Source organism: Scyliorhinus torazame, chromosome 6, assembly GCF_047496885.1.
Source record: "Scyliorhinus torazame isolate Kashiwa2021f chromosome 6, sScyTor2.1, whole genome shotgun sequence".
In the NCBI taxonomy this organism is placed as follows: Eukaryota; Metazoa; Chordata; class Chondrichthyes; order Carcharhiniformes; family Scyliorhinidae; genus Scyliorhinus; species Scyliorhinus torazame.
The window spans coordinates 33853934-33879470 of record NC_092712.1 but is presented as its reverse complement, the minus strand read 5'-3'; the positions used below and the strand labels follow the sequence as shown (position 1 = coordinate 33879470).

At 53.3% G+C, this 25537-nt stretch overlaps 1 protein-coding gene across 2 annotated transcripts in view; it reads left to right on the top strand.

The window, feature by feature from the left end:
- The first annotated feature begins 214 nt into the window (after window positions 1-214).
- The window catches only part of hhatlb (hedgehog acyltransferase like, b), a 176516-nt gene continuing 151193 nt past the window's right edge, over window positions 215-25537 (top strand). The window contains exon 1 of one of the 2 annotated variants that reach the window (XM_072508107.1): window positions 215-333. The gene's annotated coding sequence lies outside the window, so the exon portion shown is untranslated. Of the gene's footprint in view, window positions 334-5119; window positions 5256-25537 lie in introns of those variants that run through there. The other variant, XM_072508106.1, reaches the window with a different exon arrangement.

The window sequence follows — 25537 nt, the reverse complement described above, 5'->3', positions numbered from 1 at the left end:
AAAATTGTGACATTCTCTCAGCAAATCGCAACATGCCCATTGATGTGGAAATGTTTTGCTCAGGGGGATGGGTGGGAGGAACGAACAGCAATTCACCCTCCCCCCCCCCCCCCCCTCAAATTGTGGGAGTTCCCTGGAGTCTTGCTGTGTGCAATATTTGCACCTTGAGGAGAGGCAGAAGAAATCGAAAGTGAGCCAGCAACACACACACACAGACAGAACTTCCTACAAGAATGTGGTGTGGACATGGCGTTGCTCTCTGCAGGACTAAAAAACGTTTCCCTCCCAGTTCCAGCTAATGGGGTGCTGCACTGTCTGCCCAGCTCTGTGAAGGTGAGGACTTGCATTTATCTGTAGCAGTAAGAGGGGCGGTGCACCGGGCTCCGAATGCAAAGACATTTAGTGCGTGACTGGTATCTCAAAACGTCTTGTTTGGAAAGATTTGTTCAAAGCGTTTAGTATTCCATTCGTGAGGAACAGGCCTGGAGTTTCTTCTCAGCGCCAGTGTTTAATGTCAACAGCTAACTCTGAAGTGCCTGATAATTGCATCGGCGATAAAAGCTCATTTTAAAAGGCGTTGTGGCGCTTAGTCAGAAGGTTATTGCATTAAAGTGTAATAGCTTGTGATTATTCCTCAGATATAAGCAAATTACTGCCGATGCTGGACTCTGAAACAAATTCAGAAAATGTTGGACAACCTCAGCAGGTCTGACAGCATCTGTGGAGAGAGAGAGAGCATCAAAGAATCCCCACAGTGCAGGAGGAGGCCATTCGACCCATCGAGTCTGCACTGCCTATGTCCACTCCCCCACCCCATTCCCCGCAAGCCCACCCAAGCTTTTGGACATGAAGGGGCAATTTGGCATGAAGGGGGCTTATGTTTCGAGGCTGGGTGACTCTTTGTCAAGGTCATCCAGACTCAAAACGTTAGCTCTTTTCTCCGCAGATGCTGTCAGACCTGCTGAGATTGTCCAGCATTTTCTCTTTATGTTGGAAATATGATGAGATTTATACAGTTGTGGGGGTGCGAGGCAGTGAGGTGGTGGGGGGGGGGGGGGGGAAGAGGGGGGAAGACAGTAGGGCTGGATAGAGGGCCAGCATAGGTGGAGATTGACAAAGATGTCGTGAACAGAAAGACTAAAGTAATGTAAACGGTGGTGATAATGATTGAGAAAGGTGCTGACAGTACCTATTTGGGAGTAAATTGCCGTTGTAATTTATTTATTCACGGGATTCAACGTCATTAGTAAGGTCAGCATTTATTGCCCATCCCTGATTGTCAGCTTCCTGAATCACTGCAGTCCATCTGAATTGTAAAGTTCTGTGAAGACTGCATGGTTTGCTGGGGGCATTTCAGGGGGAAGTTAAGAGCCAACCACATTTGGTTTGGAATCACGTCGGCCAGACCAGGCTAGGGCGGCAGATTTCCTTCCCTTCACAGATGGAGTTTTATTGACAAACACGGTACCTTCATACACACCGTTGCTGATACTAGCTTTTTATTCAGAATTATTTAATTAACTGAATTTGTATTCCCCAATTGGCAGGATGGGATTTGAACTCCTGTCTCGAGATTATTAGTCCCGTGATATAACCACAGTGCTATCATAGCCACATCTATGTAAATACATTTATATATCCACTCCGGCATAACAACCCTTCTGCCAGTGGAAATAGTGTCTCCTTATTTACTCCATCAAAACCCTTCATGATTTTGGACACCTCAGCTAATTTGCCCTGAAACCCCTCCTGCTGTACCAATCCTAGTTTCTCCTCCATAACTGAAGTCCCTCCTCTGACCAGGGATCATCCTCCTATGCCTCCTCTGGACCCGCTGCAGGTTTCAATGGAGACATGGCAGAGCTTGTCTACCAGCCAGAAGTAGGTTGATGCAGTTACAGCCTTGGGGCTTAGCCTGTTTGAAGGAATGCTGGCAAAGTTCTCTCATTATCGGGATTAATTACTGGGAGCCTCCGGTGGAGGTGGGGATTAGCAGACAGGATTTGAAGAACCACCGCAGCTTAAATGCCATCGACCTGATTTGGGGAATGATTCTGCTTCAGAATGCATGCCAATGTTGTAATTTTGGTCAGGCCCAGGTTCACAGATGAAGATGTAGAGCAGGGGGAGGAAACCTGGGGGCCACATGCGGGCCACGTGGGTTCTGAGTGCGGCCCACCAGACATTTTGTTGACCGTTGCCTAGGCGCAGGGTTGCCACATTCCTCTAATTTACATCCGTGCAGTTTTTTTTTTCCTGCCGGTATGACTGAAGTGATCCGCATGTAAAGTAAGGGCAGGGGAAGTGTGTGCTGATTGCTCACAACACTGACTGTGAGAGCCGTGCCCTGTGTCCAAAGTGTAAATATTTATTTTGTTTTTACCATTTGAAGTTGATGAGAGTTCTATTAATATATAAATTAGTAACCATTTTCTATAACTCGTTATGAAATATTTTGCGTGTATTAAATGTATTCAACCTTATTCAGGGGGTCATGGTTAGTGAACAAGTTCCGATTTCAACCTTGGGGGCCCACTGAGGTGAAGGAAGGTCACTCCTGTGGCCCACTCACCACGCTAGGTTGCCCATCACTGATGTAGAGGATCTTCTGCGTGACACCAGGCAGGAGGGGGAATCAAATATTTTATATTGAACAACCGCTGCCTCACTGACAGCAACAGGGCAGTTACTCAGGGTGACCCGTACCGACCTGACCACCTCACAGTGTCTGGGATTCAAGGCGTTGCTGCCGAGGCCAGGATTTATTACCCATCCCTAGTTGCCCGTTATTTTTCTTAAAACATTTAGAATACCCAATTATTTTTTTTCCAATTAAGCGGCAATTTAGTATGGCCAATCCACCTACTCTGCACACCTTTTGGGTTGTGGGGGTGAGATCCACGCAGACACGGGGAGAATGTGCAAACTCCACAAAGACAGTGGGCGCAATTCTCCCATCGGGAGACTAAGTCCTGGCGCCGGTGTGAAAACCGGAGTGTTTCACTCCTGCGTAGGAGCTCGCTCCCAGCCCCCTATTCTCCCACCCCCAGGGGGCTAGGAGTGGCGTCGCGTCATTTACGCGTGCCGAACCTTGGTGCCACGTAAAAGCGGCTCCGCGTAAATGACGCAGTCGGCGCCATGTAAATGACGTCACCCGCACACGTGCGGTTGCCGTCCTCCTCGAGGCCACCCCGCAAGAAGATGTCGGATGGATCTTGCGAGGCGGCGGAGGAAAGGAGGCCCTTCTTCAGAGAGGCTGGCCCGCCGATCGGTGGGCACCGATCACGGGCCAGACCCCTTTTGAGGCCGCCTCCCCCCAGCGTTCCCGCGCTGTTTCCGCCGGCAGCGACCAGGTGTGGACAGCACCGGCGGGAACTCGTCGTGTTGGGCAGGCCGCTCGGCCCATCCGGACCGGAGAATCGCCACTCGCCCGTTGCAAACAGCGAGCTGCCATTCTCCCAGTGGCCAGCCGTGATTCTCGCCGCGCCGGTTTGGCGGGGATGGGAGAATCGCGTGCGGGCGTCGGGGCAGCATGGCGGGACTCGCGCGGCGCCCCAGCGATTCTCCGGCGTGGGGTGGGGGGGGAGAATCCTGCCCAGTAATTCGGGGCCGGGATCAAACCCGGGTCCTCAGCGGCGTAGGCAGCAGTGCTAACCCGTGCACCACTGTGCCACCCTGAGTTGCCCTTTATCAATCAAGCCATAAATTACAAAAGCAGGGAGGTCATGTTGGATAAAAGCAAATTACTGCGGATGCTGGAATCTGAAACCAAAGAGAAAATGCTGGAAAATCTCAGCAGGTCTGGCAGCATCTGTAGGGAGAGAAAATCCAAACGTTAGCTCCTTTATCTCCCTACAGATGCTGCCAGACCTGCTGAGATTTTCCAGCATTTTGGGCGAGATTCTCCACTCCCACGCCGGTTGGGAGAATCGCCTGGGCCGCCAAAATTTCCCGGGATGCCGGTCTGACGCCCTCACCCGATTCTCCCAAGCGGCGGGAACGGCCCCGTCGAGTTCTGCGGGCTGCAGAATCGCTGGAGACACCCAAAATGGTGATTCTCCGGCACCCCCGCTATTCTAAGGCCCGGATGGGCCGAGCGGCCAGGCCAAAACGCCGGGTTCCCCCCGGCGCCGTCCACACCTGTTCGCTGCCGTCGGGAACAGCGCGGGAATGCTGGGGGGGCGGGGGGGGGGGGGTGGTATCCTGCACCGGGGGGGTACCTCAAATGTGGGATGGCCCCGCGATCGGTGCCCACCGATCGTCAGGCTGTCCTCTCTGAAAGAGGAGCTCCTTCCTTCCGCGGCCCCGCAAGATCCGTCCGCCATCTTCTTGCGGGGCGGACTTGGAGAGGACGGCAACCACGCATGCCAGTTATGCGGCGCCGGCCACGTCATGTATGCGGCGCCGCCTTTACGCGGCGACAAGGCCTGGCGCGTGTAGATGACGCGGCCCCGATCCCAGCCCATTATCGGGCCCTGAATCGGTCGGGATAGGGGCCGTTTTGCGCCGTTGTGAACCTCGACGGCGTGGGCACTTCGGCGCGGGAGTGGAGAATCCCGCCCTTTATCTTTGGTTCTAGAAACCGTACTACGTTATGATCTGGAAGGGGTAGTTCCAAAGGCTGGAGCAAACAGATTCAATAGTAACTTTGCAAAAGGTAATTGGAAAAATACTTGGTGGCAAAAAAGAATTGCAGGGTTATGGGGGGGGGGGGGGGGGGGGGGGGGGTGGGGAGCAAGGTGTGGGAGATTAATTGGAACCTTTTTTAAAAAGATGGGCTGACTGGGCTCTTTCTGTTCTGTATGACTGGGAGGATACAGAAGAGGCAGACAACGTGGAGGAATAAAAAGGGAATTTGTCACCTATTTGCTGCTGGCCATGTCTCTCTCTCTCTGTCCTGTTTCCAGAGGGAGACTGCGATTAATAATGTCGCCATCAGTAGATGGGTTGGTATCGGTTTAAGGAGGCTGTCGCCTCTCCTGGAACTGCTGAACACAGGAGGGGCGTGATGGACAGCCGCAGAGAGAGGGAGGGTGGTGGCTGGGACGAGCCAAATTCTCCTGGCTGGGGGCTGCATTTAAAAATAATCCGCTGTTCCTGACTCCTGCGGGGGGGGGGGGGGGGGGTGCGCTGGTCCCCATCAGCAAAAACTAGTCACCGGGACGAAGACATGAGTTAGACAAGAGGTACATTTCCACCGGGAGGCGAAAACTTCAGTGTCCTCCCAACCCCCTTGTTAAGGTGCTGGATTCAAGGTCAGTGCATGTAGGAACTTGGGAGGGAGAAAAAAAAACCTGGTGCATTGTAAAATCGATGCCAGATAGCAATATTTATACCACTATGTAAGCATGAATGAGTTTTGAAAGCATACCGACTGTCTGCATTGCTCCTCTCTATCTGTGCGTGACTCTCAGTTATGCAGGTTTGCGAATTAATCTAATCAGTTTGCACTCCCAATGCTGCCTATTTGCAAATGGTGCATTAAAAGAAACGGATAAAGGGCATGTTTGGGGGGGGGAGTTTCGAACCGTCTATCCGAAGGCTATTGAGTGTCGCTGCAGCTGGCAAGAGACACTGCAGTCCCTTAAAATAGGCAGAGGCACTGACGCTGCTGCTCCCCTCCCCACTGACTGGACCATTCACTTCCACTGCAGCACCCACTCCAGCTCCCAGTGACATGATGTCCCTGGTCCCCTTGGAAAGAGTATTGAACAACCCGCCCCTGCCCACTCCACTCAAAGATCCAATGTGCTCTGTGACGATTTGGAGATGCTTAAATATTAAGACTATCTCAAATTAATTTTAAAAACAAGAGTCGTGTTCGGTCAATAAGGGAGTTAAAGAATGCCTACAGGGCAGAAGGAGGCCATTCGGCCCATCGAGTCTGCATGACGCTCTGAAAGAGCCTCTTGCGGAGGCCCAATTCCCTGCTGTAACCCCGTCTAAGCTTCGGAAGGGGCAATTTAGCATGGCCAATCCAGCTAACCTGCACATCTTTGGACTGTGGGAGGAAACCCACGCAGACACGGGGAGAACGTGCAAACTCCACACAGACAGTGACCCGAGGTGGGATTCGAACCCAGGGCCCTGGCACTGTGAGACAGCACTGCCATCCACTGTGCCACCCCAGAGACTGCACATTGTTGGAGTTTAGGAGGATGAGAATCTTATTGAAACTCAAGGTGAGTGGCACAGTGGTTAGCACTGCTGCCTCACAGCGCCAGGGTCCCGGGTTCAGTTCCAGCCTTGGGTGACTGTGAGGAGTTGGCACGTTCTCCCCGTGTCTGCGTGGGTTTCCTCCGGGTGTTCCGGTTTTCTCCCATAGTCCAAAGATGTGCAGGTTAGATGGGGTTACGGGGATGGGTCGAGGGAGTGGGGCTAGGTAGGGTGCCCTTTCAGAGGGTCGGTGCAGAACCGATGGGCTGAATGGTCTCCTTTTACAAGGTAGGGATTCTATTCTATAATACAAGATTCTGAGGGGGGGGGCTTGACAGGGTGGATGCTAAGAGGATGTTCCCCCTCGTGCAGGGAGGGGGGTATATCTGGAACGGGGGGAGGGAGGTCACAGTTTAAAAATAAGGGGCGAAATTCTCCCCCAACGGCGCGATGTCCGCCGACTGGCGCCAAACACGGCGCCAATCAGACGGGCATCGCGCCGGCCCAAAGGTCCGGAATGCTCCGCATCTTTGGCGGCCTAGCCCCAACATTGAGGGGCTAGGCCGACGCCGGAGGGATTTCCGCCCCGCCAGCTGGCGGAAATGGCGTTTGTTGCCCCGCCAGCTGGCGCGGAAATGCGGCGCATGCGCGGGAGCGTCAGCGGCCGCTGTCAGTTTCCCGCGCATGCGCAGTGGGGAGAGTCACTTCCGCCTCCGCCATGGTGGAGGCCGTAGCGGAGGCGGAAGGGAAAGATTGCCCCCACGGCACAGGCCCGCCCGCGGATCGGTGGGCCCTGATCGCGGGCCAGGCCACCGTGGGGGCACCCTCCGGGGTCAGATCGCCCCGCGCCCCCCCCCCCCCAAGGACCCCGGAGCCCGCCCACGCCGCCTGGTCCGGTTGGTAAATACCAGGTTTGATTTACGCCGGCGGGACAGGCAATTTCTGGGCGGGACTTCGGCCCATGCGGGCCGGAGAATCCAGCGGGGGGGTCCCGCCAACTGGCGCGGCCCGATTCCCGCCCCTGGCGGGGGTGGGATTCACGGCGGCCTACGGCCATTCTCCGACCCGGCGGGGGGTCGGAGAATGACGCCCAAGGAGTCTCCCATTTAAAATGGGGATGAGGAGGAATGTGTTCTCAGAGGGTGGGTGGTGTTTGGGATTCTCTCTCCCAGAGCAGTGGAGGCTGGGGCACTCACTGTATTGAAGGCTGAGTTAAATTATTGATTGACAAGGGAGTCGAGCGGTGGGGGGGGTGCAGGGACAGAAAGGAATTGAATGCACAACCAGATGAGATCCTGTTAAATGGTGGAGTAGACTAACTGAGCTGACTAACCCACTCCTGCTCGGATTACTTATCTTCTTATGATCGAAATTCATTGATAGCCTCTTTGCGAAGGAAACCTTTTCACCTGGAAATAATCGATCAGGCTTTCGTAACATTTGAGTTTTGGATCACATATTTTACACCCTTTCATTTAAAAAAAAATAAATTTAAAGTACCCAATTCTTTTTTCCCAATGAAGGGGCAACTTAGCGTGGCCAATCCGCCTAGCCTGCACATCTTTGGGTTGGGGTGTGAAACGCACGCGGACACTGGGAGAATGTGCAAACTCCGCGCCGTGCTACATGGCAGCGGCCGCTCGCAAACCCGTTCTATGAAATAGTCCCCCCCCCCGCCCCCCCCCCCCCCCCCCCCCCCGGCAGGCTCACGCGCCCCGGACCACCACCCCACAGTGCCCGAAGCCCCTGACGAAGTCCACCTAACCCACGGATCGGCACCCCCCCCCCACTGAGTGTGCAGCCGCCACGCCGGGTTCCCGATGGATGAGACCACAGGCGACCGACACCGTCGGGAACTCGGCCAGTCGGGGGCAGAGCATCGGGGGGGGGGGAGTCGGTACGTGGCGTACTCTCTTTGGAGGGGCTGGAGCATCGCGAAAGCGGCGCCGCCCCCGATTCGGTCAGGAATAGAGATCCTCAGCTGCTCGCCGGATGCGATTTCGGCGCCGCCAACCGAGAATCCAGTCCTTTGTTTCAACAATATAAAGATTGCTCTCCAACCATTATCAGGGAATTTATTCTCAATTAAAACTACAAAGGACAGGGAAGACTCAAATCATAGAATTTACAGTGCTGAAGGAGGCCATTCGGCCCATCGAGTCTGCACCGGCTCTTCGAAAGACCACCCTACTTAAGCCCACACCTCCACCCTATCCCCGTAACCCGGTAATCCCACCCAACCTTTTTGGACACTAAGGGCAATTTAGCATGGCCAATCCACCTAACCTACATATTTTTGGACCGTGGGAGGAAACCGGAGCACCCGGAGGAAACCCACGCACACACGGGGAGAACGTGCAGACTCCGCACAGACAGTGACCCAAGTCGGGAATCGAACCTGGGACCCTGGAGCTGTGAAGGAACTGTGCTAACCACTGTGCTACAGTGCTGCCCTTATGTCGGATCCCAGCCCCAATATCACATTGGTGAAAGGGTCATAAGCAAAGAGCACACACTTAAGGTGGTTGGCAAGAGGACCAAAGATGACTTGCAGAAAAAGCTCTTCACGCAGCAAGCGGTTGCAATGTGGAAAGTGTTAGCTGAAAGTGTGGTGAAGACAGATTCAGCTGAGGCTTTTTAAAAAGGGAAATAGATAAGGTGATGAAGTGGAAGAAAGATCAGGACTACAGGGAAAGAGCAGGGGAGTGGGACTAGCTGAGTTGCTCATGAGAGCTGGCACAGATGCAACGGGTGGAATGGCCTCCCCATGTGCTACTTGATCGAATTTGGCATCAAGGAATTTTAGCAAAGCGGGAGTCAATGGGAATCAGGGGGAAAGCTCTCCGCTGGTTGGAGGCATACCAGGCACAAAGGAAGACGGTTGTGGTGGTTGGAGGTCAATCATATCAGCTCCGGGACATCACTGCAGGAGTTCCTCAGGGTAGTGTCCTCGGCCCAAACTTCTTCAGCTGCTTCATCAGTGACCTTCCCTCCATCACAGTGTCGAAAGTGCCGATGTTCGCTGTTCGTTGATGACTGCACAATGTTCAGCACCATTCATGACTCCTCAGATAATGAAGCAGTTAATGCCCAAATGCAGCAAGACCTGGACCATATCCAGGCTTGGGCTGACAAGCGGCCAAGTTACATTCGCGCCACACAAGTGCCAGGCAGTGACCATCTCCAGTATGAGAGAATCAGATCATCGCTGCTTGACATTCAATGGCATTACTTTAATAAGGACATGGGAATCGACACAGAGTAAAAATAAGAACAACGTTTTATTTACAAATGATATATATACTCCACAAGCTTGTTAGGTGAATTGGACATTCTGAATTCTCCCTCTGTTACCCGAACAGGTGCCGGAATGTGGCGACTAGGGGCTTTTCACAGTAACTTCATTGCAGTGTTAATGTAAGCCTACTTGTGACTGTAAAGATTATTATTATTTTATTGCACCCCTACCGGGTTCCTTCTGGTTGTTGCCTTACTGGCCGACCTTGTAGACACTGGGTAATTGAGATACCCCACCCCTAGCGAGGGAGCTCTTACTCCACAAGGAGCACTAGGAAGACCAGTATTCCCACCCGTGGGTCCCGTGCAGGATATTACAATTACCATCACTGAATCCCCCGCTATAAACATCTTGGAGGGGGGTTACCATTGACAAGAAAATGAACTGGACTAGCGTTAGAAATACTGTGACTACACGATACGGTCAGAGGCTGGAAATCCTGCGGCGAGTAACTCACCTCTTGGCTCCTCAAAGTCTGTCCACCACCTACAAAGCAGATGTGTGATGGAATACTCTCCCCTTGCCTGGATGAGTGCAGCTCCAACAACACCCAAGAAGCTCGACACCACCCAGGACAAAGGAGCCCGCTTGATTGCTCCCCCTTCGACAAACATTCACTCCCTTCACCACCGACGCACAGTGACAGCCGTGTGTGCCATCTGCACGATGCACGCAGGAACCAACCAAGGCTCCTTAGACAGCACCTTCCAAACCCATGAACGCTACCATCGAGAAGGACAAGGATACCTGGGAACCCCACCACCTGGAGGTTCCCCTCCAAGTCGCTCACCATCCTGACTCGGAAATGTATCGCTGTTCCTTCACTGTCGCTGGGGCAACATGCTGGAACTCCCTCCCTAACAGCACCATGGGTGTACCTACACCTCGGGGGCTGCAGCGGTTCTAGGAGACCACCACCTTCGCAAGGGCAATTAGGGATGGGCAATGAATGCTGGTGTACCTAGCGACACTCACATCCCGTAAAAATGAATTTTAATAAAACCCTTCTATGATTCTATAACATTCTATGATCCCCAACAGAATTTCTAAGCAGAAGGAAGCCATTTGGCCCATCATGTCTGTGCCGGCTCTCCGAGCAACTCACCTAGTGCCTTTCCCCACATAACCCTGCACGTTGCTTCTTTTCTTCAGTCACCTAATTCCCTCTTGAATATCTCGATTGAATCCACCTCCACCACACCCTCTAACCCCTCGCTGTGCGAAAAATCTTTCTGTCATATTGCTCTCGGAAGAGTGAGGGAGTGACCTTTCTCAAACATAAACGATCCTGAGGGGGCTGGACAGGGTAGATGGTGAGATGTTTCCACGAGGGGGAAGAGTGTCTTGAGCGAGGGGCCATGGCTACGGGATAAAGGGCCGGTCATTGAAGACTGAAGTGTGTAGAAATTTCTCAGCGAGGGTGGTGAATCTCTGGAATTCTCTGCCCCTGAGGGTGGCGGAGTCTGGATCATTAGAGGTATTTAACGTGGACATGGATAAATATTTGACAGATCGAGAAAGAGGGCTACGATGAAATGGCACAGAAAGGATCTGAGGCTGGGATAGATCCCTCATTGGATTGGATGACGAGCAGGCTTGAAGGTGGCCTACTCCTGCTTTTTCTTGTGTGCTTCTTCAGTCTGGGCCCTTTTGTTTTTCATCTTTTCTCGAATGGAAAGAGCTTCACCCAATCTCCAGACCCCTCGTGATTTTGAACAGCTCCACCGAACCCCCTCTGCTTCTTTTCTGGAAGGGTACGAGTCCCAACTTCTCCAACCTTACTTTCATGACCCGAGTTCCTCATCCCCGGAACCATTTTTGTGGTTCTCTCCTGCACCCTCTCCAATGCCCTCCCCTCCTTCTGAAAATGCGACTCCCAGAAATGTGCCACAATGAGGGTGAGCTTCTGTCTTGTACACATTTAACGTAACCTCCTTGTTCTTGAACTCTCTCACCCTAGTGATAAATCCCAGCATGCTGTGTTCTTTATTAATCGCTCTATCAACCTGTCCTGCTGCCTTCCATGATTTTATGCACATGTGCACCCAGGTTCCGACCCGACTGTCTGCCCCTCTGCTGCGGGTACATTGGCGGCCGGGTGTCCTGGGAGAGGAAGCAGCTGGTGCCCACTGGCACACTTCAGGCCTTCCTCGACTGGAGGGCGTCGCGGGGGCTGGGGTGCATCATCATCCCTGGAATGACATTTTGGTTTAGTTAGTTAAGCTTTGAGGTTTTGTTTCAGTTACAGCCCCTCTCAATTCTGCTTAATTTACTGAAACATAGAAAATAGAGGAGCAGGAGGAGGCCACTCAGCCCCTCGAGCCTGCTCCGCCATTCATTATGATCATGGCTGATCATCCAACTCAATAGCCTAATCCTGCTTTCCCCCCATATCCTTTGATCCCCTTCAGCCTAAGTGCTGTATCTAACTGCTTCATTTATTTAATTGAAAAGAGTATATACCCAGGTCCCTCTGCTCCTGCATCCCCTTTAGGTTTTTTCTTTGCGGGCAGAACGGTGGCACAGTGGTTAGCACTGCTGCTTCGCGTCGCCGAGGACCCGGGTTCGATCCCAGCCCCGGGTCACTGTCCGTGTGGAGTTTGCACATTCTCCCCGTGTCTGTGTGGGTCTCACCCCACAACCCAAAGGTGTGCAGGGGAGGTGGACTGGCCACTGCCGCCTATGGAGTGTGGCGACTAGGGGCTTTTCACAGTAATTCATTGCAGTGTTAATGTAAGCCTACTTGTGACAATAATGAAGATTTATTATTGTCTTCTTTCTGAGGTGAGAAAGGTGGACAGCTTTCCGCCAGTTCTGGTGTGTCAGTAGACATCCTCTGGAGAGAAGGTGAAGGCAGTGACAGCAACCAAGGGAGGAATGTGCCAGAGTGATGGTGCCAGAATACACCTCTATTCAACCCCACTGCGGATCTGTAAGGATTCCAGTGTTGTCCTGTTGTATCTGACCTTACTCAGCATGTTGTCTTGGAAAGCAGAGATCACATGAGAAGCTTCGCCTTTGCTCACATGGTCGGATATCTGGGTGAGATTCTTGAAGGTTATAGACAAGAGGTCTGATTGGTTCGCGACATTTCTCTTGAAGCTGCTGGATTGGGAAGATCTCCCGTTTCTGAAACCACTCTGGGATTCGGGATGGATCGGGAGGCTGCGTCCTGACGGGGAGGCTGCGTCCTGACGGAGAGGCTGCGTCCTGACGGGGCGGCTGCGTACTGACGGGGCGGCTGCGTGCATTTGGCCCTCTTTTTCACTGTTCCGGTAGCCAACCATGCGGACTGAAGCAACTTAGCGCACACAAGCGGAAAGCGTGCCCTCTCTCATCACCCACACACTAGTCACACCACATTGACCTGTTAGACAGACAGCACGTTTATTTAGCACCTTTAATATTAGAAACAGGTTCTGGGGCTTTATGGGATCAGTAAGAAAAGACTGGATGTTGGGACAAAGATGATAGTGTGAGGGTTGTCATGTTCTTTGATTGGGCTGATGTGCACAAAGATATTTACTACTAACACTGCATTAACAAATAGCTAACATGTCTGAGATGAATACAGTTGGAAATAGACGTGTATCTCTAACTTCCGCAAAGATGCAACAGCCCTACTTTAAACTGGGACTGCTATCGACTCCTGACAAACGCCTTCTGATGGAGCACGTGTAGCATTCCGGGTGCTGGGACTCTGTACTCTCCCCACCTGCTGGTCGGATGGTAGAACGACAACAATAAAGCTGATAACACCCTTGCAATCATAAAGGTTTCAGGGATGAACTGCTCAAATTATATACAGATGATAGTCTACCTATCATCACAAGGGTTAGTTGTTAATCTGAGTCTGTGTGTGAGGAGTAGTTACTCGTGGTTATTTAAAAAGGACACGGGGGGCGGGATTCTCCGGGTCGGGTCGGAGAATCGCCGGGAAGGGGGGGGGGGGGGGCGCGATTCACACGTAGCGCGCATGCGCAGACCCGCGGCGCCCGTTTGACGCCGGTATCGGCAGCCGGAGCTGCGTGAGTCGCTCCAGTGCCGAGCTGGCCCCCCGTGAGGCGCAGGAGCGCTGATCCTGGGGGCCTGCTGGCGCCATCGTAAAACGCGACGGCGTTTACGACCGCGTCAACACTTAGCCTCAGGATCAGAGAATCGCGCCCAGGATGTCCACAAAGAGTAAAATAAAGAACTTTTGTTTACTTACAGTTACGTTATATACAACTTCCAGTAGAACCCTAGCGAGTTTCTTTCTGCTCAGTGCCTTACTGGCTGTCCCTTTCTACATAGCGGAATGGAGTTTCCTTGTTCCTCAGCGGGGGTGGGGGGGGCTCGCACGCTGCGAGAACCACAGTGATGAGAATCAATCCCACTTCATAGGTCCCGTGCAGGATATTGCAGGTTATTTTTAAGCATGGTTTTTGTTGTTCATCAGACTCGCAATGTGCGTTGACATACTAATACGAAGCGACTCCCTCTCTCACACAAAATCTATTCAAAAACTAGTCCAGTAAGATTCAAAAACCATGGACTTGCACCCAAACCCCATTGGCCAGTTACGGAGCTGCCAGGCACAGAACATCCCAGTTTTCCCAGGCACAAGTCAGGAGTGTGATGGAATACTCTCCACTTGCCTGGATGAGTGCAGCTCCAACAACACCCAAGAAGCTCGACACCACCCAGGACAAAGCAGCCCCGCTTGATTGCTCCCCCTTCCACAAACATTCACTCCCTCCATCACCGAGGAACAGTGTCAGCCGTGTGTACCATCCACAAGATGTACTGCAGTAACTCACCAAGGTTCCTCAGACAGCACCTTCCAAACCCGGCAGCACGGTAGCATAGTGGTTAGCACAATTGCTTCACAGCTCCAGGGTCCCAGGTTCGATTCCTGGCTTGGGTCACTGTCTGTGCGGAGTCTGCACGTTCTCCCCATGCGTGCGTGGGTTTCCTCCGGCTGCTCCGGTTTCCTCCCACAGTCCAAAGATGTGCAGGTTCGGTGGATTGGCCATTCTAAATTGCCCTTAGTGTCCAAAATTGCCCTTAGTGTTGGGTGGGGTTACTGGGTTATGGGGATAGGGTGGAGGTGTGGGCTTGGGTAGGGTGCTCTTTCAAAGAGCCGGTGCAGACTCAATGGGCTGAATGGCCTCCTTCTGCACTGTAAATTCTATGAAACCCACGACCACTACAATCTAGAAGGACAAGAGCAGCAGATACCTGGGAACCCCACCACCTGGAGGTTCCCCTCCAAGTCGCTCACCACCCCGACTTGGAAATATATCGCCGTTCCTTCACTGTCACTGGGTTAAAATTCTGGAACTCCCTCCCTAACAGCACAGTGGGTGTACCTACACCTCAGGGACAGGAGCGGTTCAAAAAGGCAGGTCACCACCACCTTCTCAAGGGCAACTAGGAATGGGCAACAAATTCTGGCCCAGCCAGTGAGGGCCACATTGCACAATATTTTTTAAAAAGCCTCCTGACCCCTTGATATCATCTCTTTTATACTCCGTCCGGCCTGTTAGCGAGTGTTGCTGTTGCAACACAATGGACTCCTATCGCCACAATCTCCTTGATGCTTAATGCCCCTTGTGAGGCAAACATTAGCTTAGCTGAGTCCATCATTTCAGCGGAGTTGCGGTTAGTTTTAGTTTCCATGCTTGGCTAGCTCAAGGTTCTGCGTAAGTGGGTATTGGAGCAGGGTACGATGTGGGCCTCGGAGTTTTGTTCCATTTGAAGTTCAAAGGGTCGGAGGTTAGGGGGCTAACCCGGTGAGTATTGGAATAATGAAACCTGAGGTAGGGAAAAAGGCATAGATGACCGTCTGAAGCAGGGTTGGGGCCCTCGCACTTGCAAAGACAGAAACAAGCCGGTTTTGGTGATGGAAAGGAGAGGGAGTTGGAAGCTCAGTTCGCGGTCACGTATGAGACCGATTTGCAATTCATATGATTCAGCCGAAGGCAGTGTAGGGAGTGGGTGTGAGGGCAAAATAATTTGCAGGGGCTAAAGGTGATGAGTTTGGTTTCCCAGTGTTTAGCTGGAGAATGCTGCGACTCCAGCAGTACCTGATGACAGTGTGGACAGTGGAGGAATTTTTAGTGGAGCTGGTGTGTCTGTTTGGAAACTGTTGTCAGGTCTTGAGGCGATATGACTAAGAAGTGGCAAGGAAATGAGGAAGATGCCAGGAGGCCTTTGAGGTTTTGGATTTGAATTTATTGTGGCATGTACCTGATGCACTATCAATTACGACGAGACGAGAGTAGAGAGTAATCGAGGCTTTATTAAACAGGGATGTGTAGCCTCCTGCAGCTGCTACCAGAAATGGCTGCAGCTCGGTAAGCACACACATTTATACTCCACCTACAGGGCGGAGCCAGCAGGCAGGGATCTATCCCGTACCTGTAGTACAGGGGCCTTACTGTGTTACCTCTAATACAACTATTATACAAACAGTGGTGACTACCACATTCACCCCCTGTTAAAAAGGAGTCCAGCGGCGGGGGGGTGGAAAACTATTTACAGGTTTGTGAGGATTTAAAGGTTACAGTCTGGTGAAAATTTACAGATTTAGCTGGTCGGGTGCCTTGATCCTCCGCTGTGAGCGCATCGGTCCCGGTGGTGATGCAGGCGCCGACTTGGTCGCCTGTGTCTCCGGGAGCATGTTGTCCTCATCTTCATCCCCGGGTGGAACCAGTGGGAGGACGGATCGTCCTGGGGCGGGTGCTGTAGTGAGGTGCGCTGGGGGGAGGGTGGGTGGCGCCGGGGCAATCGGAGGGCGGGATGTCGGGTGGTGTTGGGCCGTGGGTGAGGATCCAGCTGGTGCCAGGTCCCTGATGGAGACTGTGTCTTGGCGGCCGTCAGGGTACGCCACGTAGGCGTACTGCGGGTTCCCATGCAGCAACTGTACCCTTTCGACCAACGGGTCCGCCTTGTGGAGCCGCACGTGCTTGCGGAGGAGAACGGGTCCTGGAGCTGCCAGCCACGGTGGGAGCGAAACCCCGGAGGTGGACTTCCTAGGGAAGGCAAGGAGACGTTCATGGGGGGTTTCATTAGTCGCAGTGCAAAGTAGCGATCGGATGGGATGGAGCGCGTCGTGGAGGACCTCCTGCCAGCGGGAGACCGGGAGATTTTTATACCGCAGGGCCAGCAGGACGGCCTTCCAGATGGTTCTGTTCTCCCTCTCCACCTGCCCATCCCCAGGGGGTTGTAGCTGGTCGTCCTGCTCGAGGCAATGCCGTTGCTGAGCAGGAACTGACGCAGCTCATCACCCATAAAGGAGAAGACGTAAGCGGGGAAACCGAACAGGGAGAAAATTGTGTTGAGGGCTTTGATGACTGTGGCAGACGTCATATCGGGGCATGGGATGGCAAAGAGGAATCTGGAGTATTCATCGACCACGTTCAGGAAGTACGTGTTTCGGTCGGTGGAGGGGAGGGGCCCTTTGAAGTCCACGCTGAGGCATTCAAAGGGGCGGGAGGCCTTCACCAGGTGCGCTCGGTCTGGCCGGTAGAAGTGCGGTTTGCACTCCGCGCAGACCTGGCAGTCTCTGGTGACAGCCCTGACCTCCGCAATGGAGTAGGGCAGGTTGCGGGCCTTTATGAAGTGAAAGAACCGGGTGACAGAGGCCATCGTGTAGGGCCCAGAGTCGGTTCACTTGCGCTGGCACATGTACCTTGGGATAGGGCATCGGGGGGCTCGTTGAGCTTCCCGGGGCGATACAAAATCTCGTAATTGTAGGTAGAGAGCTCGATCCTCCACCTTAAGATTTTATCATTTTTGATCTTGCCCCGCTGTGTGTTATTGAACATGAAGGCTACCGACCGTTGGTCAGTGAGGAGAGTGAATCTCCTGCCGGCCAGGTATTGCCTCCAATGCCGCACAGCTTCTACGATGGCTTGGGCCTCCTTTTTGACAGAGGAGTGCCGAATTTCGGAGGCATGGAGGGTGCGGGAAAAGAAAGCCACGGGCCTGCCTGCCTGGTTGAGGGTGGCGGCCAGAGCTACGTCTGATGCACCGCTCTCGACTTGAAAGGGGTGGGTCTCGTCGACCGCGTGCATCGTGGCCTTGGCGATGTCAGTCTTTATACGGTTGACGGTCTGGTGGGCCTCAGCCGTCGGGGAAAACTGTGGAGTGGACGAGTGGGCGGGCCTTGTCCGCATAGTTAGGGACCCACTGGGCGGAATAGGAGAAAAACCCCCGGCATCGTTTCAGGGCCTTGGGGGAGTGGGAGTTCCATGAGGGGGCGCATGCGGTCGGGGTCGGGCCCGAGAACTCCATTTTGCACCACATAGCCAAGGATGGCTAAGCGGTTGGTGCGGAACACGCACTTCTCCTTGTTATACGTGAGGTTCAGGAGTTTGGCGGTGTAGAGAAATTTGAAAAGGTTAGTGGCATGGTCCTACTGGTCGTGGCCGCAGATGGTGACGTTATCTAGGTACGGGAAGGTGGCCCGCAGCCCCTTGCGGATGGGGAGCTGGTGGTAGGCAGATTTCAGGTCCACTGTGGAAAAGACCCGACACTGTGCAATCTGATTGACCATGTCAGATTTGCGTGGGAGGGGGTACGCGTCGAGCTGCGTGTACCGATTGATGGTCTGACTGTAGTCAATGACCATCCTGTGTTTCTCCCCAGTCTTTACAACTACCACTTGGGCTCTCCAGGGGCTGTTGCTGGCCTCAATGATGCCTTCCCGCAGCAGCCGCTGGACCTCGGACCTGATGAAGGTCCTGTCCTGGGCGCTGTACCGTCTGCTCCTGGTGGCGACGGGTTTGCAATCCGGGGTGAGGTTTGCAAACAGAGAAGGAAGGGTCGACCTTAAGGGTCGTGAGGCCGCGTACGGTGAGGGGTGGTAGGGGTCCGCCGAATTTTAGAGTTAGGGTTTGGAGGTTGCACTGGAAGTCCAGGCCGAGTGGCAAGGCAGCGCAGAGGTTGGAGAGGACGTAGAGTCGAAAGTTGCTGAACTCTACGCCCTGGACGGTGAGGGTCGCGATGTAGTACCCCCGGATTTCCGCGGAATGGGATCCGGAGGCCAGGGAGATTCTCAGTTAACGGGGTGTACCGCGAGGGAGCAGTGCCTTACCATAGAGGGGTGGATGAAGCTTTCCGTGCTCCCAGAGTCAAGAAGGCAGGAAGTCTGGCGCCCATCGATTTTCACCGTCGTCGTCGCGGTTGCGAGGTTGTGAGGCCGGGGCTGGTCGAGCATGATGGAGGCGAGCTGCGGCTGGTGCTGGTAGGCCGGGGCCTGGTCGGCGGCGGTGGCAGGCGATGAACGGCCCGATGAAGTTCCCGATGAACCAGGGTCCTGAGGTGCCGTCCAAAATGGCGCCGAAGATGGCGGCACCCACGGGGCGCACATGGCGGGCGGCGTTAAAGATGGCGGCGTCCACGGGCCGCACGTGGTCTGCTGGGAGGAAGATGGTGGCGCACATGGGCCGCACATGGGGGGTGCAGGAACGCTGGGCCTAGAAACTGCAGCGATCGTCCGGGCCTGGCACACAGCAGCAAAATGTCCTTTCTTTCCGCAGGCCTTGCAGAGTGCGCTCCGCGCTGGGCAGCGCTGCCGGGGGTGTTTGGTCTGCCCGCAGAAGTAGCATTTGGGGCCCCCGGGGTTGGCTGGCTGTCGTGCGGCGCAGGCCTGGGGTGGGCTGGGGGCGGAAGCTGGTGGGGCCCATGATGTCCATGAGGACGCCGTGCGGTCGGGGGCGTACGACTGTACGTTACGGGAGGCAACAGTCAGTGAGTTTGCGAGCTGCCTGGTTGCCGCAAGGTCGAGCGTACCCCCTTCTAATAGGCGCTGGCGGATGTACGCTGACCCCAGGCCCGTAACAAAAGCGTCCCTGATTAAAAGTTCAGTATGCTCGACTGCCGAAACTGCCTGGAATCACAGTTCCTCGCCAGGATGTGCAGGGCACGCCAGAAATCGTCTAAAGACTCACCGGGGAGTTGCTGTCTCGTGGCCAGGAGGTGCCTGGCGTACAGTTTGTTGATCGGGAGAATATAACGTCCTTTCAGGAGCTCCATTGCTTCCGTGTAAGGAGGCGAACCCCGGATAAGGGGAAAAATATCGGAGCTCACCCGTGAGTTAAGGACCTGGAGCTTCTGTGCGTCCGAGGGTTGGTCCGTCGCGGATCGGAGGTAACTCTCGAAACAAGTGAGCCATAGGTCGAAGGCCGACGTGGCGTTGGCTGCTTGAGGGCTCAGCTGTAGGCGATCAGGCTTGATGCGTAGTTCCATCGCTGTACTATCTCTGCTTAATAAAAACATTTTTTAAAAATCTTATCGCTTATTGTCACGAGTAGGCGTCAATGAAGTTACTGTGAAAAGCCCCTAGTCGCCACATTCCAGCGCCTGTTTGGGGAGGCTGGTACGGGAATTGAAACCGCGCTGCTGGCCTTGTTCTGCATTACAAGCCAGCTGTTTAGCCTACTGTACCAATTGATGCATTATCAATTACGACGAGATGAGAGCAGAGAGTATTCGAGGCTTTATTAAGCAGAGATGTATGGCCTCCTGCAGCTGCCACCAGAAATGGCTGCAGCTTGGTGTGCACACACATTGGCGGAGCCAGCAGGCAGGGATCTACCCCCGTACCTGTAGTACAGGAGCCTTACCGTATTACCTCTAATACAACTATTATACAAACCGTGGTGACTACCACGTGACAGTGAAAGTTTTGTTCTGCGCACAGTCCAGATGGACCATTCCCTACACGAAGAACACAGGACACTCCCCACAGTGTCGCCACAGGACACTCCAAATGAGCCAGCAGACTCATCCAGAGTGAGACACATCGAAGAGGGAGTTTGGGAGCTGGGAATTTGAAGCTGGGTAGGAGGAGGTGCTCTTTATCCCTTGATTTGTTACCCAAATTTCCAGCGAGTGGCCTTGTCCTGTTGCAGGTGACTACAAGGGAGAGAGCGGATTGGTGAGTAGCAGGTAAGGCAGGGAACTCCTTCATATCGGGAGGGGAGCTGAGCGGGAGAAATCCGGAGTTCAGTCTGGGAAGGTAAGTGGTATAAAACTTAGAGCACTTATTAGTACTTAGAACTATGAGGTTGTGGCTATCACAGAAACATGGTTAAAGGAAGGGCAGGATTGGCTGCTGAACGTTGGAAGATATAGATGTTTCAGGAGAGATAGAGGGGGATGTAAAAGGGGTGGGGGAGTAGCATTACTGGTTAAGGAGAATATAGCCGTGCTGTGGGAGGGGACACCTCGGAGGGCTCATACAATGAGGCAATCTGGGTAGAGCTCAGGAACAGGAAGGGAGCAGCCACAATGTTTGGCATTTATTACAGGCCCCCAACTGCCAGCGAGAGAGAGAGGAGCTGATAGGTAGATTTTGGATGGGTGCTAAAGTAACAGGGTTGGTGTGGTTGGGGATTATATTGACTTGGACTCACTTAGTGCTAGGAGCTTGGATGGGGCAGAGTTTGTAAGGGGTATCCAGGTATTGGGGAATGAGCCTGGACAGGTGGTTAATGTTTCAGTCGGGGAACATTTTGGGAGTAGTGACCACAATTCTGTAAGTTTTAGGGTACTTTTGGACCGGGATATGGGTAACCCTCCGGTTAAGGTGCTAAACTGGGGAAAGGCAAATTACGATAACATGAGACGGGAATTGAAGAATTTGGTTTGGGTGCAGCTGTTGGGTATTAAATCCACACCCTCCTCCTGCTGCGGCCACGGGGGATACAGGACAGGGTGGTCTCCAGTACATGGGTGGGAGAGGGGGAGGTATCGGCCACCTACCGAGAACTTATGGAATCGGATGAAACTCCGGTGGAGGAGCTAAAGGGCAAGTGGGAAGACGAGCTGGGGGGAGCGATCGAGGCGGGTCTGTGGGCAGATGCCCTAAACAGGATTAACACATCCTCATCATGTGCCAGGCTTGGTCTGATACAATTTAAGGTAGTCCACACATGACGGTGGCCCGGGTGAGCAGGTTTTTTGGGTAGAGGACAGGTGTGCGAGGTGCGCGGGAAGCCCAGCAAATCATGTCCACATATTTTGGGCATGCCCGAAGCTTGGAGGGTTTTGGCAGGGTTTTGCTTCGGCGATGTCCACGGTGCTGAAAACACAGGTGGTGCCGGGTCCGGAGGTGGCGATCTTTGGCGAGTCGGGAGTTCAGGGGGCGAAAGAGGCTGACGTTTTGGCCTTTGCCTCCCTGGTAGCCCGGAGGCTGATCTTGTTAATGTGGAGGGACTCGAAATCCCCGAGCGCAGAGACCTGGGCTAGTGACAAGGCTGGGTTTCTCAGTCTCGAGAAAATAAAGTTCGCCTTAAGAGGGTCAATGCCAGGGTTCACCTGGAGACAGCCGTTCGTCGACTTTCTCGGGGAAAATTTAAATGTCAGCAGATGCAGAATTCAAAAAGGGGGGGAGGGGGGGGCAGACTGTTGTTTTATTGTTGGGGGGTGTGAAGTTTGTGATGGGGGTGGAAATGTTTATTATGCCATGTTTACGTCCCTCTTATTGTTATTATTATAAAAAATTGCAAATACCCTAATAAAAATAGTTTTTTTTAAAAATCCACATCGGACATGTCGGAGTCTTTCAAGCGACAGTTGATTAGGATTCAGGAATGTCACAAAGAACAAAGAAAAATTACAGCACAGGAACAGGCCCTTCGGCCCTCCACGCCTGCGCCGATCCAGATCCTCTATCTAAAACTGAAGCCTATTTTCTCAGGATCTGTATCCCTCTGCTCCCTGCCCATTTGGACCGGGATATGGGTAACCCTCCCGTTAAGGTGCTAAACTGGGGAAAGGCAAATTACGATAACATGAGACGGGAATTGAAGAATTTGGTTTGGGTGCGGCTGTTGGGTAATAAATCCACACCCTCCTGCTGCTCCTGAGAGAACAAAGGATGAGCCTGGGAAGTTTAGGGAGCCTTGAATAACAAGGGATATTGTGAACCTCGTCAAAAAGAAAAAGGAGACTTTTGTACAGTCGAGAATGACGGGACCAGTCGAAACCCTTGGGGTATATAAAGAAAGTAGGATGGTAGATAAGTGGGAAATTAGGAGGGCTAGGAGGGGTCATGAAAAGTAGGATTAAGGTGAATCCCAAAGCTTTTTATTCATATGTAAAAAGCAAGAGGGTAGCCAGGGAAAGGATTGGACCACTTCAGGACAGTGGGGGGAACAGTGGGGGGAATCTGCGTTGAGCCAGAGGAAAGGGCGAGGTACTAAATAAGTACTTTGCATCAGTGTTCACCAAAGAAGATGATTCTTTGGTAAGGTGTGTGGACAGCCTGGGTCATGTTGACATTGAAAAGGAGGAGGTATTGGGTCTTTTAAAAGACATTAAGGTAGATAAGTCTCCTGGGCCAGATGGGATTTACCCCAGAATACTGAGAGAAGCAAGGGAGGAAATTGCTGGGGCCTTGACTGACATCTTTGTATCCTCATTGGCTACAGGTGAGATCCCAGAAGACTGGAGAGTAGCTAATGTGGTACCGCTGTTTAAAAAAGGTAGCAGTGATAATCCAGTAAACCGTAGGCCGGGGAGCCTCACGTCGGTAGTAGGTAAATTACTGGTGAGAATTCTCAGTGACAGGATTTATACCAATTTGGAAACAAATGTTCTCATTAGCGATAGACAGCATGGTTTTGTGAAGGGGAGGTCGTGCCTCACTAACTTGATCGAGTTTTGGAAGAGGTGACAAAGATGATTGATGCGGGGAGGTCGGTGGATGTTGTTTACATGGACTTCAGCAAAGCCTTTGACAAGGTGCCTCCTGGCAGACTGGTACAAAGGGTGAAGTCACATGGGAACAGGTTTTTTACACACAGGGTGGTGAGTGCCTGGAACGCGTTGCCCGGAGAGGTTGTGGAAGCAGATACATTAACGGCGTTCAAAAGGCATCCCGACAAACACATGGATAGGATGGGTATAGAGGGATACGGCACAAGGAAGTGCTGAGGGTTTTGGCCAAGGGTGGTATCATGACCAGTACAGGCTTGGAGGGCCGATGGGCCTGTTCCTGTGCTATATTGTTCTTTGTTATTATTCCACTGAGCTACCTTTTCTTTAAATTTAAAGTACCCAATTCTTTTTTTTTTCCAATGAAGGGCAATTTAGCGTGGCAAATTCACCTACGCCACACATCTTTTTGGGTTGTGGGGGCGAAACCCACGCAGACACGGGAAGAATGTGCAAACTCCACACGGGCAGTGACCCAGGACTGGGATCGAACCCAGGTCCTCGGCGCCGTGAGGCAGCAGTGCTAACCGCTGTGCCATGTGCTGCCTCCGCAACTGAGCTGACCTAACATAGGCTGGACAGTGGGGAGGAGGGCATGGGCCATATCGTTGGTTGCCCACCAAATGCTGCAGAGTGGGAGAGAAGGACAACGAAGGGGAAAACTCCAAGCATTAGTTTTGTGGTCTTCAGCCTGAGCAGTCTCAACACTGTTGCCAACAAGTTTTGACAACAGGAACTAACATTAAACTTCCATTAAAATGTTAAGATGTTATTTGCATGTTCAAGGATGCAGAGAGGCTCTGGAGGTACCCAAGGCTCGGGATCTAACTCTCACTCCTCACCCGGGTGAGTGCCGTTCAGCACTGCTCACCACTAACCTGGCCCAGGAACTCGGGTGGGGTCACCCAGACGATCGAGGGACCCTGGCTGATCGGGCTCTGCGCAGGGTGGTATCCTGGCACCCCGATGCCATCTGAGCACCGTGCCAGGGTGCCCAGGTGGTGGTGCCAGACTGGCAGTGCCAAGGTACCTGGGGATCGGGCCTGAGGTGCCCTGCCCTAATGAGGTGGGGTATGGGGGGGCTAGAGCACCCCTCATTGGTAAGTTGGGGTGATAGGGGGAGGTCTGGGGGCCGTGGCGGGGGTCTCGAGACCAGAGTGACATTTTTAAAAATGGTGCAGGAAATGGGACCAAGTGCGACCTCTGCCGAGGCGCTGCAAACGCTGGGAAACACCCAGCTAAACGGGCCTGACATGGGACTCTGTGTCATGTCTGTTAAATTGCGCCCCATGTGTCTGTTTCATGGTCATCTTTTGTGGGGAAATAGTACCAAAGTAGTTTTGGAATTAGTAGTCCAGGGGCCCAGGCTAATGCTCTGGGAAACTGTTAAATTGCTGAAACTATGCACCGTTGTAGATCCTGCTGGTAAATCAGCAACTTGGTCGTCATATTGTGCGCACTGTGTAAACTGTGCTGGTTTAGAAAGAGAATTTGTTTGTAAATTCTTTTTATTTGGGTGGCACGGTAGCACAGTGGTTAGCACTGTTGCTTCACAGCTCCAGGGTCCCAGGTTCGATTCCCGGCTTGGGTCACTGTCAGTGCGGAATCTGCACGTTCTCCCCGTGTCTGCGTGGGTTTCCTCCGGGTGCTCCGGTTTCCTCCCACAGGTCCCGAAAGACGTGCTATTGGGTAATTTGGACGTACTGAATTCCCCCTCGGTGTACCTGAACAGGCGCCGGAATGTGGTGACTAGGGGCTTTTCACAGCAACGTCATTGCCGTGTTAATGTAAACCTACTTGTAACACTAATAAAGATTATTATTAAAAAACTATTTTTTCCAATAAAGGGGCAATTTAGCTTGGCCAATCCACCTACCCTGCGTTGTGTTTGGTCTTCGATGTCTTGCAAAGGAATGCACCAAACACCTTGGGCTGGATTCTCCGTAGCCCGATACCGCGATCGGGCGGAGAATGCCGTCTGACGCCAGAATCCGGCCATGTGCCGGTTTGACGCCGGTTCGCAATGCTCCGCCCCCTCCAAACCGCCGTCTTTGGGCCGCGCGCAGTCGCAACGCCATTGGCGAGTCATCGGCCAGCCCAGCCGCGATGCTCCGCCCCCGATGGTCCGAGTTCCCAACAGCGCGGGCCACGTGTGGTCCCAGTGGTCGGGAGCCCCGGCGTGCTGGCTGCGGACTGTGTCCAGCGCCGCCCCACTCGTCCGGAATCCGTGCTGCTTGCCGGGGGGGGGGGGCTTCTGCGAGGGCTGGGGGGACTGGTGGGGGGTGGACAGGGGGTTGGCTGTGGAGTCGGGGTGGGTGGGTTAGGGTTCCAGCATGGCTGGCACCAGCCCTGCCCATGCGCAGCCCGGGACCC